This window comes from Acinonyx jubatus, chromosome B1, assembly GCF_027475565.1.
Source record: "Acinonyx jubatus isolate Ajub_Pintada_27869175 chromosome B1, VMU_Ajub_asm_v1.0, whole genome shotgun sequence".
Taxonomy (NCBI): Eukaryota; Metazoa; Chordata; class Mammalia; order Carnivora; family Felidae; genus Acinonyx; species Acinonyx jubatus.
Window position 1 is genome coordinate 188,297,067 of NC_069382.1, and position 16,817 is coordinate 188,313,883.

Below are 16,817 nucleotides of genomic sequence, written 5' to 3' on the forward strand. Positions count from 1 at the left end.
TTAGTCTTTGTGGTACAAAATGGCACCCAGAGTGGTGCAGGAAGCCAGGTGCTTTGGGCCAGGGGATGATGAACTGCAGCCTCTCAGTTCTGTCTGGTTTCTTGTTTCATATGAGGCAAGACTTAGGGGTTGGCCCTGTGCTTCTGCTTTTTGGGAAACAGCCTGGACATCAGATTCAAGTAAACTTGAATTCTTTTTATCCCTCACTTGTGCTCCAGACTAACACCCTTTCTTTCATCTGTTCCTACAGTGGTCTAACCATTCTTTACCACCTCCAAGAGGCTCTGACAAGCCTCACTGGGATGTATGGGCCACCAACAGGGCTAATCTGTTGTTGAGAAATAGATTTTTGGTTAATCCTTTTTTTTTAAGAGTAGATAACATTGACATTATTCGTCATTTAGCTTTTTTTTTTTTTAAGTTTTTATTTTATTTTTGAGAGAGCATGAGTGAGAGAGGGGCAAAGAGAGAGGGAGACACAGAATCTGAAGCAGGCTCCAGGCTCTGAGCTCTCGGCACAGAGCCCAATGCAGGGCTTGAACTCAGGAACTGTGAGATTATGACCTGAGCTGAAGTCAGACGCTTAACTGATTGAGCCACCCAGGCACCCCTTTTTTCCTTTTCTTTTCTTTTCTTTTCTTTTCTTTTCTTTTCTTTTCTTTTCTTTTCTTTTCTTTTCTCTTCTCTTCTCTTCTCTTCTCTTCTCTTCTCTTTTCTCTTTTCTCTTCTCTTCCTTTCTTTTCTTTTTTCTTTTCTCTTCTTTTCTTTTTTCTTTCCCTTTCTTTTCTCGTTTTCTTTTCTTTCCCTTTCTTTTCTTTTCTTTTTTGTTTTCTTTCTCTCTTTCCTTCCTTATTTCCTTCCTTCCATCCTTCCTTCTTTCCTTCTTTACCAATTTATTTTCATGGGCAGTAGGAAACTAAGCATTTTGAAAATACTTTTGCAACATCACTTTTTTGTAGTATTTGTTGGCTTCGCGGTTTTCCTATCTGATCTTCCAAAGCAGACTAGGGAGGCCCATGAAGGGGCTTGTAGTTTGGGTAGTCAATGGCTGAGACACAGCAGAGGGGCAAACATAATATGAACCAGCATATCAGCCCACAGTGATGGGCTTTTAGTTGCCTGTTCCTGCTTTTGGGTGCAGGAAAAGAAAACTCAGATGAGAGGAGTTTTAAAAATGTCCAGTTGGCGGCGCTGTTGTCTTATTTAGCCACAAGCCATTCTGGTTTCAGGGACTTAAAAATTAATGCCCCACACCACTTTCCAGCTCCTTCAAACACGGATCCCACAATTACAGCTAAACAATTTGCAACTACATGAATAAATTCCGGAGCTCTAATGCACAGCATAATTATAATCGGCAATGCCATTTTATATACTTCCAAGTTGCTAAAAGTAGATCTTCAGTGTTATCACCACAAAAGAGAAAGGATAATTATGTGATAGAGGTGTTATCAAAGATGGTGGTAATCATACTGCAATATATAAATGTTTCAGATCAATATTGTGTACATTTTTAAAGCAACACAATGTTATATGTCAATTATATCTCAATAAGAACAAGAATCAAAAAAGAAAAGCAGCCTTTGGTGTACTTATTTGCCTGTTTCACCCTCAGGACCGTAAAACTTGTTGCTGCAAATGGCAAGATTTCATTCTTTCTCATGGCAGAGTTTTAAATGCTGGTTCTTTTGGTGGGTGCATCCCTTCTGGGATCCTCTGACCACAGCCTCTGACCAGCAACCCTCAACATAGTTTTCTCCTCCAGTAGCTATAACCCTTGGGCTTCCAGGTTTCCCTTCTGTGCTGGTTGCTGTCCTTCTAGGCCATTCTCTTGGGCAGTGATTCTTTCAAGATGGCTGGAGATTGGCTCCTTCACACACAGTCCATTTCTGGCTTGCAGAAAAGCATGAGCCTTTGCATCCTCTCTCCTCTGTGAGTGAAGGGAATGGAGAAATACCACAGCTCTCCAAAGCTTCTCAGAGACATCGTCTCTCCCTTTACATCTTCCCTCTGTCACAGGCTGGAGGTGGGTGTTCAAGGACCCTGGTAACGGATTCTAGTCTCCTGGGAATGATCTAACACTCTGCTTGGGGACTTGGTACCTACCGTGTTCTCAGCCTGTGGGCATCACCAGAAAAACTGACACACCATGTGCTTTCAACACCCTGTTCTATCTCTCCACATTCCAGTGTTCAAACTTCACCAAGCAGACTCCAGTTGCAGTGGACCTCTTGGCCCTCTGCACGTGGGTGTCCCAGTGGTGAGTTGAATGTTGCATGTCAGAGCTCAGTATCCATCCCTGTCTTAGCTTGGGCTGCTATAATAAAGTACCACAATCTGGGTGGCTTATAAACAACCGAAATTTATTGCTCACAGCTCTGGAGGCTGGAAATCCAAGATCAGGGAGCCAGCATGGCTGGGGGAGGGCCCACTTCAGAATCACAGACTTCTCATTGTATCCTCTCATGGTGGGGGGGCTGGAAGCTCGCTGGACTCTTTTTTATATGAGCACTAATCCCCTTCATGAGGGCGTGGTGCTGTGTTAGGTATCCCTCTTCTGCTCCTGTAACTGTGTGCCATCACCGGGCCCCTCTAAGTCTAGCCTTGCAACCTGGCTGCCTGCATTTTACTTTAGCTGTTGCCGGGGCCACCAGTTTTGAGCAGGTACAAGCTGATCATGCTTCCCTAGCTGTCCTGCTTACTTTGCTTTCTGCCCCTGGGCTTGCCTGACCGTGAGGCTCAAGATGCCTGCAGAAATGTGCCAGGCGTTTGCACATGCAAACCCAGGAGGGTGAGGTTACACCCTAAGGTGTAACTCGAACATTAGGGCACAGGAGATGACGGGTGCAGGAAATGTACAGAAATGTCTTTTCTTCTGTCCTTCAGGCACTCAATGTGAGGCATATTCCTTGTGGCTCCTTGGAGAGTCCCAGGGAGATGAAGCCCCAATTGCCTTGATGAAGCATTATGTTCCAGCTTTCTTTTCTGCTTGGTTCTCTCTTCCCAAGCCCCCAGACCTCCGTCCCTGCTCCCTAGGACCACTTCCCAAAATAAATGAATGCCTACAATTGCTTACTGTAGGCTTGCTTTTTTTTTAGGGGGGAGGGGAGGGACTCAAACTATCTTTAACTTTACCACTGCCTTTGCCAAATGAAAAGTATGATAATTTTTCATCTATATTTCTTTTTCTTCTACCTGACTACATGATCTTTAAAGATTGTGCCTTATTTTGTCATCTACGTAGTTCATCATAAATGCTTGTTAGATGAATGGCTCAGAGGTAGAAAGAAAATGATGAGTTTACAAATAGCAGCTAAAGGGTATTTGAGTGAATTACATTTCTAAGATGCCCACCATGGTTTATCTCATTTAACTCTACAGCAACTCCAAGAGGCAGGTGCTGTTATTACCCTGATTTTACAGGTGAGGAACAAGCTTAGAGAGGTCAGGTGTCTTGCCCAGCCATACGGCTCAAGAGAAAAGAAATCAGGATTTGAATGCTGGTTGGATTCCCAGATTGGCCTCTTATCATCACTATTTCTGGAGAACTATGGAAGCTTGTTCTTGGAGCATACAGTGCTGGTGTGGGAGTCCACAGAGAGGAGGTGGTCTTTGCTGGCGGGGCCGGATCATGAGGGATCCTCTTCTAGTGGTTTGTTATCTTGCAGATAATGGAGAACCTGGAAGGCTTACAAACATTTTCTCCTTGTAAGCCCTTTCCAGGTTTCCTTGCCTTTCAGAAAATACAAGCAGTTTGAAAAACATCCACAAGAGGGCAGGCGTTGGCCATGGATGAGACAACTGGAGGAAACCTGGTGTGTGAAACTTGGTTCAATTTTCTTTTCCTCCTGGGGTTCAGCTCTTGGAGTAGATCTAAGATCGATAAGTAACCTCCAGCACTGGAGACTTGCAGCTGTTCTTTCTGCCTCTTTTCTCCCTCCTTGCCTTCCTCTCTCTTTTCCTCCCGCTCTTCCTCCCCTCCACTCCTTTTGTTTACTTTCTTCACTGAAGTGGAAAGTCCGGTTAAAAAACCGGTAGATTCTTCTTAAACATCACCACACTTGGCAACATCTTAAAGCCCAGTCCACATACAAATAGACAATAGTGCGCACACGTGTGTGTGCGCACACACACACTTTAGACAGCTAGCTAGAGTGTATACCAGCCACTGGACAAAGCTCTGGTCCTCTGTTATCAAGTTAGGAATCTCAGTAAGGGTTCCCTTACCTCTACGTAGGAAGTGGTTATTGATTCCAGTTCAGCCCTAATGAACATTTACTGAACACAGTGTGTGTCAGGCCTGATGCCTGACATATGCATGTGCTGTTTCATTGAATCTTTACATGACTACTTTGAGGCTGATAGGATTTTCCCTATTTACAAATGAGGCATTTGAGTCTCAGAGAGGTTAAGATCACAGCACTGGCCAGACATAGAGCCATAATTGAAGCCAGATTTTGGACTTCCACTCTACTGGTCCTGCCATTGAGCCACACCAGATTGGTTGATTTATCACCATCTCTACGTGAGTCTGATTCAGGGTGACCAACGTGGGGATGGTTGAGATGTTGACCAGCTTTTCTCTTTGATGTCAACTAAGCTCGGTGCATAGATGCTCCAAGGCAAAGAAGAGGGATGGGGGAGAGTGGTTTTCATTGCTCTGAACTTCAGCTCTCTGACTCTGAGCAGAGGCTGGAGGGCTCAGGTAAGAGGAGCTGAGTTAGGGTTCGTGGACTGGAAGTCTTTCACTAACCCAAGTGGTCTGTGATCCCTTGCTCATCAGGGACTGTTCTGGATGCTCCCAGTGGCCAGCATAGGGCTAAGGTCCAGAAAATACTCTTATACAGAGGGAAGACTAAAGACTAAGGCTATTGAAGTGACCAGTCTAAGGTCCATCAGTAGAAATGCTAAGCGTGGAACTCTGGTTTTTCATCTTGGGGGTTTTGAGTGTTTCTTCCCACTAGTTTTCTAGAGTGCATATGTGCTATTCCATTGGGGTAGGTGTATAAGGAGTTGGGGGTGGGATGGGACACAGGTGAATGCTTTTCATTTAATTATCGTGTGTTTATTTTACTGTGCATTAGAAAATGTATAATAAGCACTTCAAAGCTATTGATTCCATGGATACTGTTGTTAGAATGAGGCTAATGAGGCTAAGTTAGTAAGTTAAAAAATGCATAGATTTAAACATTACATAAAGAATATATCAGAATAGCCAGCAATACTGAAGAAGAACAAAATTGGAGGATTGATGCTCTGTGACTTCAAGACTTACTATAAAGCTAGAGTAATCAAGACAGTGTGGCATTGGTGAAGGAATAGACAAATAGACCAGTGGAACAGAATAGAGAGCCCCAAATAGACCCACATAAATATAGTGGGTCTATAGTGATAAAGGAGCAAAGGCCATACAATGCAGCAAAGATAGTCTCTTTGACAAATGGTTCTGGAACAACAGGACATCCACATGCAGAAAAATTCAGTTAGACACAGGTCCCCCACCCTTAACAAAATTAACTCCAAATGGGTCATAGATTTAAATGTAAAATGCAAAACTATTAAATTTTTTAAAATTTCTGTTTTAGATCGGTTGAGTGACTGACTTTGGCTCAGGTCATGATCTCACAACTCGTGAGTTCAAGCCCCACATCAGGCTCTGTGCTGACAGCTCAGAGCCTGGAGCCTGCTTCAGGTTCTGTGTCTCCTCCTCTTTGCCCCTCCCTCCCCCTCTCTCTCAAAAATAAACAAACATTTAAAAAAGAGAGAGAGAGAGAGAGAGAGAGAGAGAGAGAGAGAGAGACAGAGTGAGTGGTGGATGGGGCAGAGAGGGAGACACAATCCAAAGCAGACTCCAGGCTCCGAGCTGTCAGCCCAGAGCCTGACACAGGGCTCAAACTCATGAACCGTGAGATGACCTGAGCCAAAGTCGGATGCTCAACCGACTGAGCCACCCAGGTGCCCCCAAATGCAAAACTATTAAATAGAACATAACATAGGAGAAAACCTAGAAAACCTTGAGTCCAATGATGCCTTTGTAGATACAACACCAAAGGCATGATCCTTAAAAGAAATAGTTGATAAGCTAGACTTCATTAAAATTAAAAACTTCTGTGAATAACAATATCAAGTGAATTAGAAGAAAAGCCAGAGAGTGGGAGAAAATATTGGCAAAAGATGCATCTGAAAAAGGACTATTAACCAAAATAAACACAGAACTCTTTGTTTTGTTTTGTTTATTTATTCATTTTGGGGGGGGAGAGAGAAGAGAGAAAGAGAAAGAAAGAAAAAGAAAGAAAGAAAGAAAGAAAGAAAGAAAGAAAGAAAGAAAGAAAGAAAGAAAGAAGAGAAAGAAATCCCAAGCAGGCTCTGTGGTGTCAGTGTGCAGAGCCCAATGAGAAGCTCGAACTCATGAACTGTGAGATCATAACCTGAACCAAAACCAAGAGTTGGCTGCTTAACCGACTCAACCACCCAGGTGCCCCAAATTATACAAAGAACTCTTTTAACACTCAACAGGAAGGTAACAAACCACTCAATTTAAAAATGGGACCAAAGGTTTCATCAAATAATAAATACAAATGGCAAAGAAGCCGATGAAAAGATGCTCCATATCACATGGCCTTAGGGAACTGCAAACTGAAATGATGATGAGATAGCACTATACACCTCTTAGAATGGATAAACTGTGGTCCATGCAGACAATGGGATGTTATTTAGCATTAAAAAGTAATGAGCTGTCAAGTCAGAAAAAAGCCACGGAGGAAACTTAAAAACATACTATGAAGTAAAAGAAGTCACTATGAGAGGGCCACATACTGTGCGATTTCAACTGTGTGACATTCTAAAAAAGGAAAACTATGGAAACAATAAAAAAGATCAGTGGTTGCTGGTGGGCGAGTGGGAGGGAAGAGATGAACAAGCAGAGACAGAATTTTGGGGGCAGTGAAAATGCTCTGTGTGATCTTATCATTGTGGATATACGTCCTTATACATTTGTCCTAATGTGTAGAACATAGAACAAGAGTGAACCCTAAGCTAAACTATGGACTTTGGGTGATTATAAGGCTCTTAAATTAGGGAAGCTGTCCTGCATCATCCGGGTGGGCCCAATGTAATGGTAGGAGGGAGGAGAGAGGGTTGAAGTCAGAGAAGGACATGATGTGTGTATCCTTTGGGTGTGTCACTGGAGGCTCATCCTTGGTACGCATGTACCATTCTGGTGAGTGATGTGGATGATGGGGGAGAGTATGCATGTGTGGGGGTGGGGGTTATATGGCAAATCTCTGTACCTTCCTCTCAATTATACTCTATATCTAAAATTTCTCTAAAAAATAAAATCTTTAGGGGTGCCCGGGTAGCTCAGGTGGTTAAGCATCTGACTCTTTGTTTTGGCTCAGGTCATAATATCATGGTTTTGTGAGTTCAAGCCCTGCATCAGGCTCTGCGCTGGCAGCGTGGAGCCTGCTTGGGATTCTCTCTCCCTCTCTCTTGGCCCCTCCCCCACTAGCACTGTCTCTGTCTCTCTCAAATAAACTTAAAAAACTTAAAACTTAAAAAAAGCCCCTTCCTGGCTCACGTGCTCTCTCTCTCTCTCTCAAAATAAATAAATAAAAATTAAAAAATACATAAAGAAAATATTAAATGAAGTATCAGTTTCCTACTATTGCTGTAACAAATTACCACAAAGGAAATGGCTTATAATAACCCACATCCATGATCTGTCAGTTCTGAAGGTAGGAAGGCTTCATATCAAGGTGTTGGTAGAGCTGCATTCCATCTGTAGGCTCTAGGGAAGGGCCTGCTCTGGAGTCCAGATTACCAGTTATTTCTCACCTGGATGGTGTCCTTGGTGTTGCCTCTGAAAAGGCATCACCGCACGTGAGGTCCTCCTATGTTAGGTTTTCTTCCAAGAATCCTGTAGTTTTACATTTTACGTTTTGGTCTATGATCCTTTTCGAATTGGTTTTTGTGAAGAGGATAATGTGTTTCCTTGCCTTTTCCGGATTCTAGAAGTGCCTTCCTTGGCTCGAGGCCTCAACCAACCTCACGCCTGCTTCTGTCTTCACATGTCCTTCTCTGACTTCAACCCTCTCTCCTCCCTCCTACCATTACATTGGGCCCACCCGGATGATGCAGGACAGTTTCCCTAATTTAAGAGCCTTATTATAATCACATCTGCAGAATTTGTTTTGCCGTGTAAGATAACATTCATAGGTTCTGGGGAGTAAGACATTAACATCTTTAGCAGGGGCTTATTCTGCCTGATGGTAGAGATGGGATGAGTTATGGTGAAAATCATGAAGGTCTTATCTGAATGATTAAAAATCAGGAAATAGTGTCTTACACCCCAGCTGCCTCCTTAGAGGACATTTATGGACGTGACACCAGCTTTCTCAGGGATTTGTGTAGCTGAAGGATTAGGCAGAGGAAAACGTCACTATCTGTGGGTGTAATTGCCTGTTGATGGGGACGACCATGCCATGGGAAAAGCCTTCGGACCGCAGGTGGACCTGCAGTTAAATCTGGGAGTCGAGGCTGGGAAGAGCTGACTTGTTCCACATAAACGCAGGAGAAGAATAGGAGTGAAGGGCGACACTTGGCCTTGTTGGGGTGACATGGGGCTGAGGGACACCTAAAGAACAGGATGCTGATATTTACCCTGGACTTGTTTTCATTCCTGCCATGTAACTTCTTTGTCTTGTCTCACACTTGGGGAGAGTAAAAAAGCCGTGTGTGTGTGTGCACCTGTGTTAGCGCATGCGTTCAGGCACTTGAAAAAAATTTGAGCTCCCACCTGCTGGAATTTTTATCCCCTCCTTTCCTACCCCCTAGTTAAGAGCAAGGCTGAGTTTTCACGGCTTGGTGTCAAGGGATGGGTTGTGAAAGGAATGTGCCAGGGCAGTGAGATCGCTAGGCCAAGGCAGAGACAATTGTGAGAGCAAAACATTTGCAGGCTTTGGTCAGCCTTGCACATCATCTCGGTTAACCTTCAGTGGAAGCTCTGAGACCCAGAGAGGTTATGCAATGACCTCAGGTGGACCAGCCAGGAGTTTAGTCATTTCTGTGAGACTCCAAGGCCAGTTGTGGAATTTGCAGTCAGGGACAAACACGCCTGGCCACTGGATTTTGGAGAGCGAGTGGTCTTAATGCTGGTGTTCACATTTCACCTTGAACTCAACGTTGCATCAGCTAGATCCTGCAGTATAAACTTTAATGAGTATTCATTCTCTGAAAGCTTATAATGTTTGGGGAACCATGCTTGTAGGTGTGGTATGTCCCAGTGTAATGGACGTGGGTGTGCACAGCGTCCCAAAGTGTGTTCCTCAGAACACCATTGTCTCAGGATGGTAATGTGTCCGTGGAAAAAAGGGTTCCACAAGTAAGGAAAATATTGAAAATCTATCCTCTATTAATCCATCTATCCACCTTCCTTTTTCTCTATCCTTTACCTATGCATTCCTTGCAGACAGTCTCAGAGCCTCTAACATGTTCACTGGGAATCTCCAAGAAGGGGATGCAATGTACAGCATTTCCTTGGGATCATTATCTGGGGAATGTGCTCCTGGCACAAAGAAGGTGCTCTGTGAATGTGTGTGGCATGAATGAACAAATGAGTGAATGTTATTGATGATGTACTGCAGAAGTTCATGAAGGGAAAGAAAACTTCCCTGATCAATATACAGCTGAGGACTATGATAATGATCAGATGAAAAGTATTTATGAAATGCTTTATTATGTGAATAGCTACCATTTACTAAGTACCTACTATGTGCTAGGCACGATGATGCTTTCTTATATTATCTTTTTAGTTAAAATGGGATTGAGAGGTATGTCCGGTCATTTGGCAGGGCTTTTGTTTTCTCTGTCTCTAGGAGTAATCTTTACGGAGCAATTGTGATAGCCCAACAAAGACTTAACCTAACCTGCCATCATCGTAGGAAGGACTAAAGACCAGCTGACCCTTTAAACCACTTGAAATAGTAGCAATTAATGGCAGAGGGTTATGCATAATTAGACACCACTAGTATGAAGCTCCTTTTAAAATACAGCATTTACACTGGATGCCAATCTTTCCTTTCGTCAGGGAACCACCCTTGTACTGTACATTGTTAAGTGAGAGCAAGCAGCTAGGTTAAATTCTAATTAAATGTTGCCATTGTTATTTGAAAAATAACAGCTTAGTGTTAGTGTCAAATGGACTTTTATCAGCAGATGGAATGAAAGCATTTTGTCATTTGAGGGCTGTCTAATACATGTGAACGGCACTGCCTAAGGGGCCTTCCCTGACTTTAGTTAAGGTTGAAACAAAGAGAATTAATATGGTAAGGATGTAAATGAGGGTGTCATTTAGCACAAGAAGAGGATTATGTTGTATCTGGTTTTCTTTGAGCTTCTACCGATGCTTTGTAAGCAGGCTAGACATTTTCCTGTGCAGTAAATTCCAAATATAACTCTTGTTCCCGGTTGACAGTTCAATGGACAAGCTGTTCTCTCTTCCTGTTCACAACTTCCCTAAACTGCCTGTCTGAGCAGGGATGTAAGTGCCTGTCCCCTGGGGCAGAAGGATAAAATATGAAAGAGAATTCTGAGTTGTACGAGAACGTGTCCTTATCAAGAGGACAAACTAATTAAATGTTGTCTTAGGATGGGGAGGAAACACAAGGCATAGTTTCACGTAAATGCAGCTCCTAGGGAGGTGACATAATGGCAGCATTGGACGTCAGAGATTTACGTATTAATTACTGGCTGGGTCCTCCTGCATGTGTGCCTGAATGTGTAGTGTCCTGGCTCTTCGATTTTAGAAGAATGGGAAGCTGTCGAGTGGACGGGCAGAGCCCAAATTCCAGATCTTTCAGTTTCTCTCCATGTGATCTTGGACACTACTTGGGCACGACTTCCCCCCTTAGTCTCAGTTTCCTCACTCATAAAATGGGAGCACTGACCTGTACCTCCCAGGTTCATCGTGAGGATGAAATGATGGACTATACTGAAAGGTCTACTTATGGAGAGCCTGGGTGGCTCAGTCGGTTAAGCATCTGACTTCAGCTTGGGTCATGCTCTCACGGTTCGTGAGTTTGAGCCGTTCGTCAGGCTCTGTGCTGACAGCTCACAGCCTGGACCCTGCTTCAGGTTCTGTGTCTCCCTCTCTCTCTGCCCCTCCCGTGCTCATGCTCTGTCTGTCTCTGTCTCTCAATAATAAATGAACATTAAAAAAAAAAAAAAAAAGGTCTACTTACTTCTAGATGGTTCCCTGCATACACATAACTGGCCCTCAGCAACCTGCTGGTTTCCTTTCTTCTGATGCCTCCCTTCTTAGATTATAGAATAACTTCGACTGGACCAGCAAGAAGAGGGTTTCATCAAGACAGATAGTTCACACCCATCTTAGACAACAATAATGAATGGGGGGGGGCAACTTACCAAGGGATCTCTTAAAAAATTTTTTTTTTTTAATTTATTTATTTTTGAGAGACAGAGAGAGACAGAGCACAATTGGGGGAGGGGGAGAGAGAGAATGAGACATGGAACCTGAAGCAGGCTCCAGGCTCTGAGCTGTCAGCACAGAGCCTGACACGGGGCTCAAACCCACAAACCCTGGGTCATGACCTGAGCCGAAGGGGGAAGCTTAACTGACTGAACCACCCAGGAGCTCCAAGGGATCTTTTTCTTTTCTCACAGGGGTTGACTCTGAGAGCATCTGGCTAGGTGTCATTCTGTGTTTGCAAATGATCTCAGGACAATGGTATTCTCTTCTTTTGCTATCAGCTTTTTTTCCCCCCCAGCTACATGGCTTAGGAAAGTTGCTTAAGGTCTGAAATATATGGAGACTAATTTCTACCTCACAGGGTCGTCACAATGCTTAAATGAGATAATATATTGTAATGGTTAAATGATATAATATGTTATATAATTCATCTATATATAATACATAAGCAATATATAAAAGGGATTGGTACCAAAATTTACAAATAATATTATATCTTAAATATTGTAAGTTCCTTACAGGGCCATGTCTTACTAGAAAAACAATGTAGTATCATGTTAGTAGTATTATGGTTAAGTGCATGAGCTCTGGAATCAATCCTGGAGTTTAAACCTTAGCTCTTCTACTTCCCAGCAGGTGTTCTTGAACAAATATGTATCTATGAAACTCAATATCCTAAACTTGAAAATTAGGATAATAATGCCATCTCACAGGGTGTGAGGAGAATTCAGTAGTATATATGAACTTCTGCTTAAGGATGGATGAGAAGCTAGCTGGTGATAGACTAACCCTTCCAATGACAAAAATTTACAGGTTGGAAGAATAACAAAGACAGCTGGCTGAAGACATCAGAGAACAATCAAGGTAGCAATGAATTTTGGTAGTCTCCTATTTCTTCATGTAGGCAGCGGTTACATAGATGTGTTCACCTTGTGCAAACTGATTGAGTGGCACTCTCATGAGCTTTTCTGTCTGTAGGCTATATTTCAAGAAGAAAATTTATTAAACAATGGGATAGGTTTTCAGAAATACAGATTAACAGCACAAAAATGGAGTATGTACATCCATATGTTATCTGGTACCTATGTCCGTATGTTCGTATGTATGTATGTATGTATGTATGTATGTATGTGTTTACCCAGGCCTCACCCTGTACCCTACACATAGGAACTGCTCTGTAGATCTTTGCAGAATCTAATTCAATTGAATACTCTTGTTTTTTTCCTGGTGCCTCTTGAAAATATATTTCCTCTCCTTTGTTTTTCCCTTCCAAACGCCATTGGCATATCAATTTCTTCCTCTATCGTTTATAGTAAGTTGATTATTTGGTAGAAAGTTTCATTGCCCCCCTTGTCCCTATGAGGCATCAATGGCCTACTAAGTTTGATGATAAAGAGATGTAATTGCCCCAATACTATAAGTAAACTGTTTGCTAAGCATGGAGTTGAGTTGCCAAACACACCCTGGGCACACAAGCCCACGTGTGGGGTCGCAATGACCACACACTGCCACTTTAGTGGCTTCTTCAAGCAATGTGCTGTTCACACCAAAATCAAGGGCAGCTGATTTCTATAAAGCAGAGAGAATCCTGAGCAGGTAGTCGTTTTCTGTATTTATGGTTAAGTAAAGAAAAGAAAAGAAAATGTTAATACAGTAAAGAGAGCTTAGCTGTTGACTTAAAACGAAGGCACTGCTGTTCTTTTTACTTCTTGAACTAAATAAAGGACTGAATTGGGAAGAAGCCTTCCATGACCTGGGACTTTGGAGGTGTTCTGGATGAAACATCTGAAAACTGGGGGGCTTCCTTGTCCAATAGAAAGACGGGTCAGAGAGCCTGGTTTCACTCCCAAACCCCCTACTCCCCCTTTCCTATCCTCTTCCAGATGCTCCCCTTCCGAATAACAAATTGACTTCCAGTTCCCCTTTATAGACAAGTTACAGCCCTTTTGCAGTACTGGATGTATAGACAGGCAGAAACAGAATTGGAAATCAGCTTTAGAAAGGGCTAAAATGAGAGATGACGGCCTTAAAGCAGATTCTTGGTTTTGTCTCTGATTCCTTGTTCCCTTGCCCTCTGCCCACCACTCAGCCAAGCTCAAGGTCTGTAAGGTGGAACAGAAAACTTCAGGGTGAAAATCTATTTTAGAGCTGAGTTAGCTCCTCCTTTTGTCTTGTTTGTTTTTTCCCCTGAACCTTCCTTACATTTGTACTGGCTTACTTAGTGATGCTTTAAAAAAAAATTTTTTTTTTAAAATGTTTGTATTTACTTTGAGACAGAGAGAGACAGAGCATGAGCAGGGCAGGAGCAGAGAGAGGGAGACACAGAATCCGAAGCAGAGCCCGATGCAGGGCTCAGACTCACGGACTGTGAGATCATGACCTGAGCTGAAGTCGGACACTTAACCGACTGAGCCACCCAGGAGCCCTGCTTAGTGATGCATTTAAAAGACACTTTTGAAAAATTTTATTTAGTGTTTTATTTATTTATTTTTTAAGGTTTTATTTATTTAAGTAATCTCCACCCTCCAAGTGGGGCTCGAACTCACAACCCTGAGAGTTGCACACTGTTCTGACTGAGCCAGCCAGGTGTGTCCAAAATTTCATTTAGTATTTTAGTGGTTCTTCATTGGACAGGCGTCTAAAGTACCTGGTCTTCCGTCCTGCCAGAAGTCTCATCAATGTATTATCCAAGAAAAGGATATCCAAGAGAGTTCTTTCTAACAAGAGCTCAGCTCCAGCTTTTGAAACAGTTTTTCCTCACTGCCGAATTATATTTTCCTATGCAGATCATGTCATTCATTTGTTCGCTAAATACCTCCTGAGAACTTACTGTGTGCTTTAGATGCTGAAGCTACAGTGAATAAAGTAGACTCATTGTGTAAAAAAAATACATTGGCATTATCCTAATTTTGTTTATAATTGTTCCTGAAAATGTATATAAAATCAAATGTAAGAATGTCTATGCAGGCTTATCTAGTATAAGGGAGAGTGTTCTCAAAGAGCTAAAAAATATTATAAAACCTCCTCTATTTACACCTTGCCTTTTAGTTGCAGGTTTGCCCATATATTTCCAGCATGTCAGGATGTTTTTAAATTGTTTTGGTTTTTTCCTCTTCCATTGTTAAACACACACTTGATTGTGTTAAGCCTCACGGGTACCTGTTTGAAGCTAAAGATTGGTCACTTTGGACACATATAATGATCTCTATCTCCATCTTGGTTCTATTAGGTTTATGATATTTACACTTCTATCAGAAAAATTAACGTTTTAGATTTTTTCAGTTTTTTTTCCCACTCATTCTATGAGATGAGGATCCAATGGTCTCCAACTTCATCAGACAAGATAACGGCTGATCTTTATAAACTGCTTATGGGTACTGTGATAAATGAGCATTTTCTTATTTAATCCTGGGATAGGAGTGCATCTGTGGACCATGCTGCATTCTGTTCAATGATTTATTAGACAGAAAGAGAAATTGATGCATTAGAAAGATCATCATGGCATAATGAATAGTACACAAAAGAGATGATTAACATTCTTTCAAATTTCAACTTACTCAAATAGAGCTGTAGTTGTTTCAATGAATGAATGATCTCTTGATTATACTTTTCAAGCAATACAAAGTCTAAGAAAGGCTGTAAGTCAATAACTTCTAAGTTCTAATTGATTTGGAATGAATATATGGGAATTTATTATGAGCTAGACAGATGTGGATTGAGTTCCCCACTTTCCCCTCATTACTAGCCATGACCTTGAACATTGTTCTTAACTCTAAACTTCAGTTTGTTTGACTGTAAATGGGCGCCATCATGATTACTTCAAAAGGTCATGAAAAGGATAAAATAATTTATTTGTAAAGTGCATATAGCTTGAAACTTGGAACATCGTAGTTATTCAAAAAATACTGGGGTCCCCATTTTCTGCAGCCAGGTCTGTAAGGTGGAGCCGAAGACCTCAGGATGAAAGTCATGCTTAATGGCTTAATGCTCAATGAATATTTGTTGGAGGTGTTGCGGTATGATATTACTAATCAAAATGGGTGTAATATTAAAATAAAATTAGTTATTGAAGTTGGAAAGAAGGTTAAAACCTTTCAAACTTTATACTCTTTCTTCTTTTCCTCTTAAGGGACTCTTCAAGGCTGAATGTCCTGGAATGGCCAATTATTTGCCTAGTTGTTTTGTTTCTTTCCTAGCCAACCCTGGCAGAATAGTTTTATGACATAAACATGCCCTCAGGCAAGTAAGATTGTAGATGAGAAAGTAGGGAGTATGTATTTCCTCCTTCCGCTCTGTGCAGTTGAGGTTTCTGCTTCAGGGGATGCTGAGGAGACTTTTCCTGGCTTAGTCTTCCCTGGTTAGTCTTCTTAGGACAGAAGGCAGGGGTGGAAGAGGTGAGATTCTGTTCTCTTCCCTCTGTCGGATGCAGTTAGAAGTTTGTAGAACTGCTTTACAAGGGGAATGGCCTTGATGGGAAAGACACTTGCCTATTTTTAACTTATAAAGTCCTTAGGAAAGCCTCTTGGAAGTAGAGATCACTAAAGCTCACCAATATCTGATTTTCTTCGCCTTCCTGGGTCCATAGAGGACTACACTTCCCAGCCCCCTTGCTTGTTGGGGGGCGGCTAATGCATAAGACATGCAGACACGAGATCCACACTCTCTCTTTTTCACTGTCTTGAGCTGTCAGAGGAGCCAAGTGAGACCCACTTATATCACTGAGTGACTGTGCTGGTCACAGTTGCCCTGGAGAGTTGCCTAGACTCACAGTTGACTTTGCAAAAGTGAGAAATACACTATTATGGCATTATGGCACTGAAATTCAGGGACTATGTGTTACTGCCTCATAATCTAGTTGACTCTGACCAAGAGAGCCTCTTTAGGAAGGTTTGAAATGGAGACCATTCCATGCTACCTACAAAATATCTTAAGATTCTGCCAGACAAATACTCCTGTCTTACATTATGGAGGATCAAGTCTTGAGGTGGGAGATGAGAAGAAGGGAAGCAATGAATCAAGAAAAGCTGCAACAGAATTACTGTATAAAATAATACTTGGTTGTTTTTTTCTGGGTTTTGAATTAGCTTGTAAACTTTGTGCATTCTGGAATTCTCAAATAAATTCTATACTCTTTGCCTATCTCAAAAGAATCCCCCTGAAGACTAGTTGTTTCCGAAATGCCTTACAGATTGCTCATAGCAGAAAGCAGCTAAGTGCCTGTCTGTGGGCCAAGCTTCTTTGCAAGCTGGGGATGGTAATCTTGGAGACTTCAACTACCATTCTTTCTTCACTTGAAGTGAACCAATTTGGGTCAACATGTAGGGATAGGGGG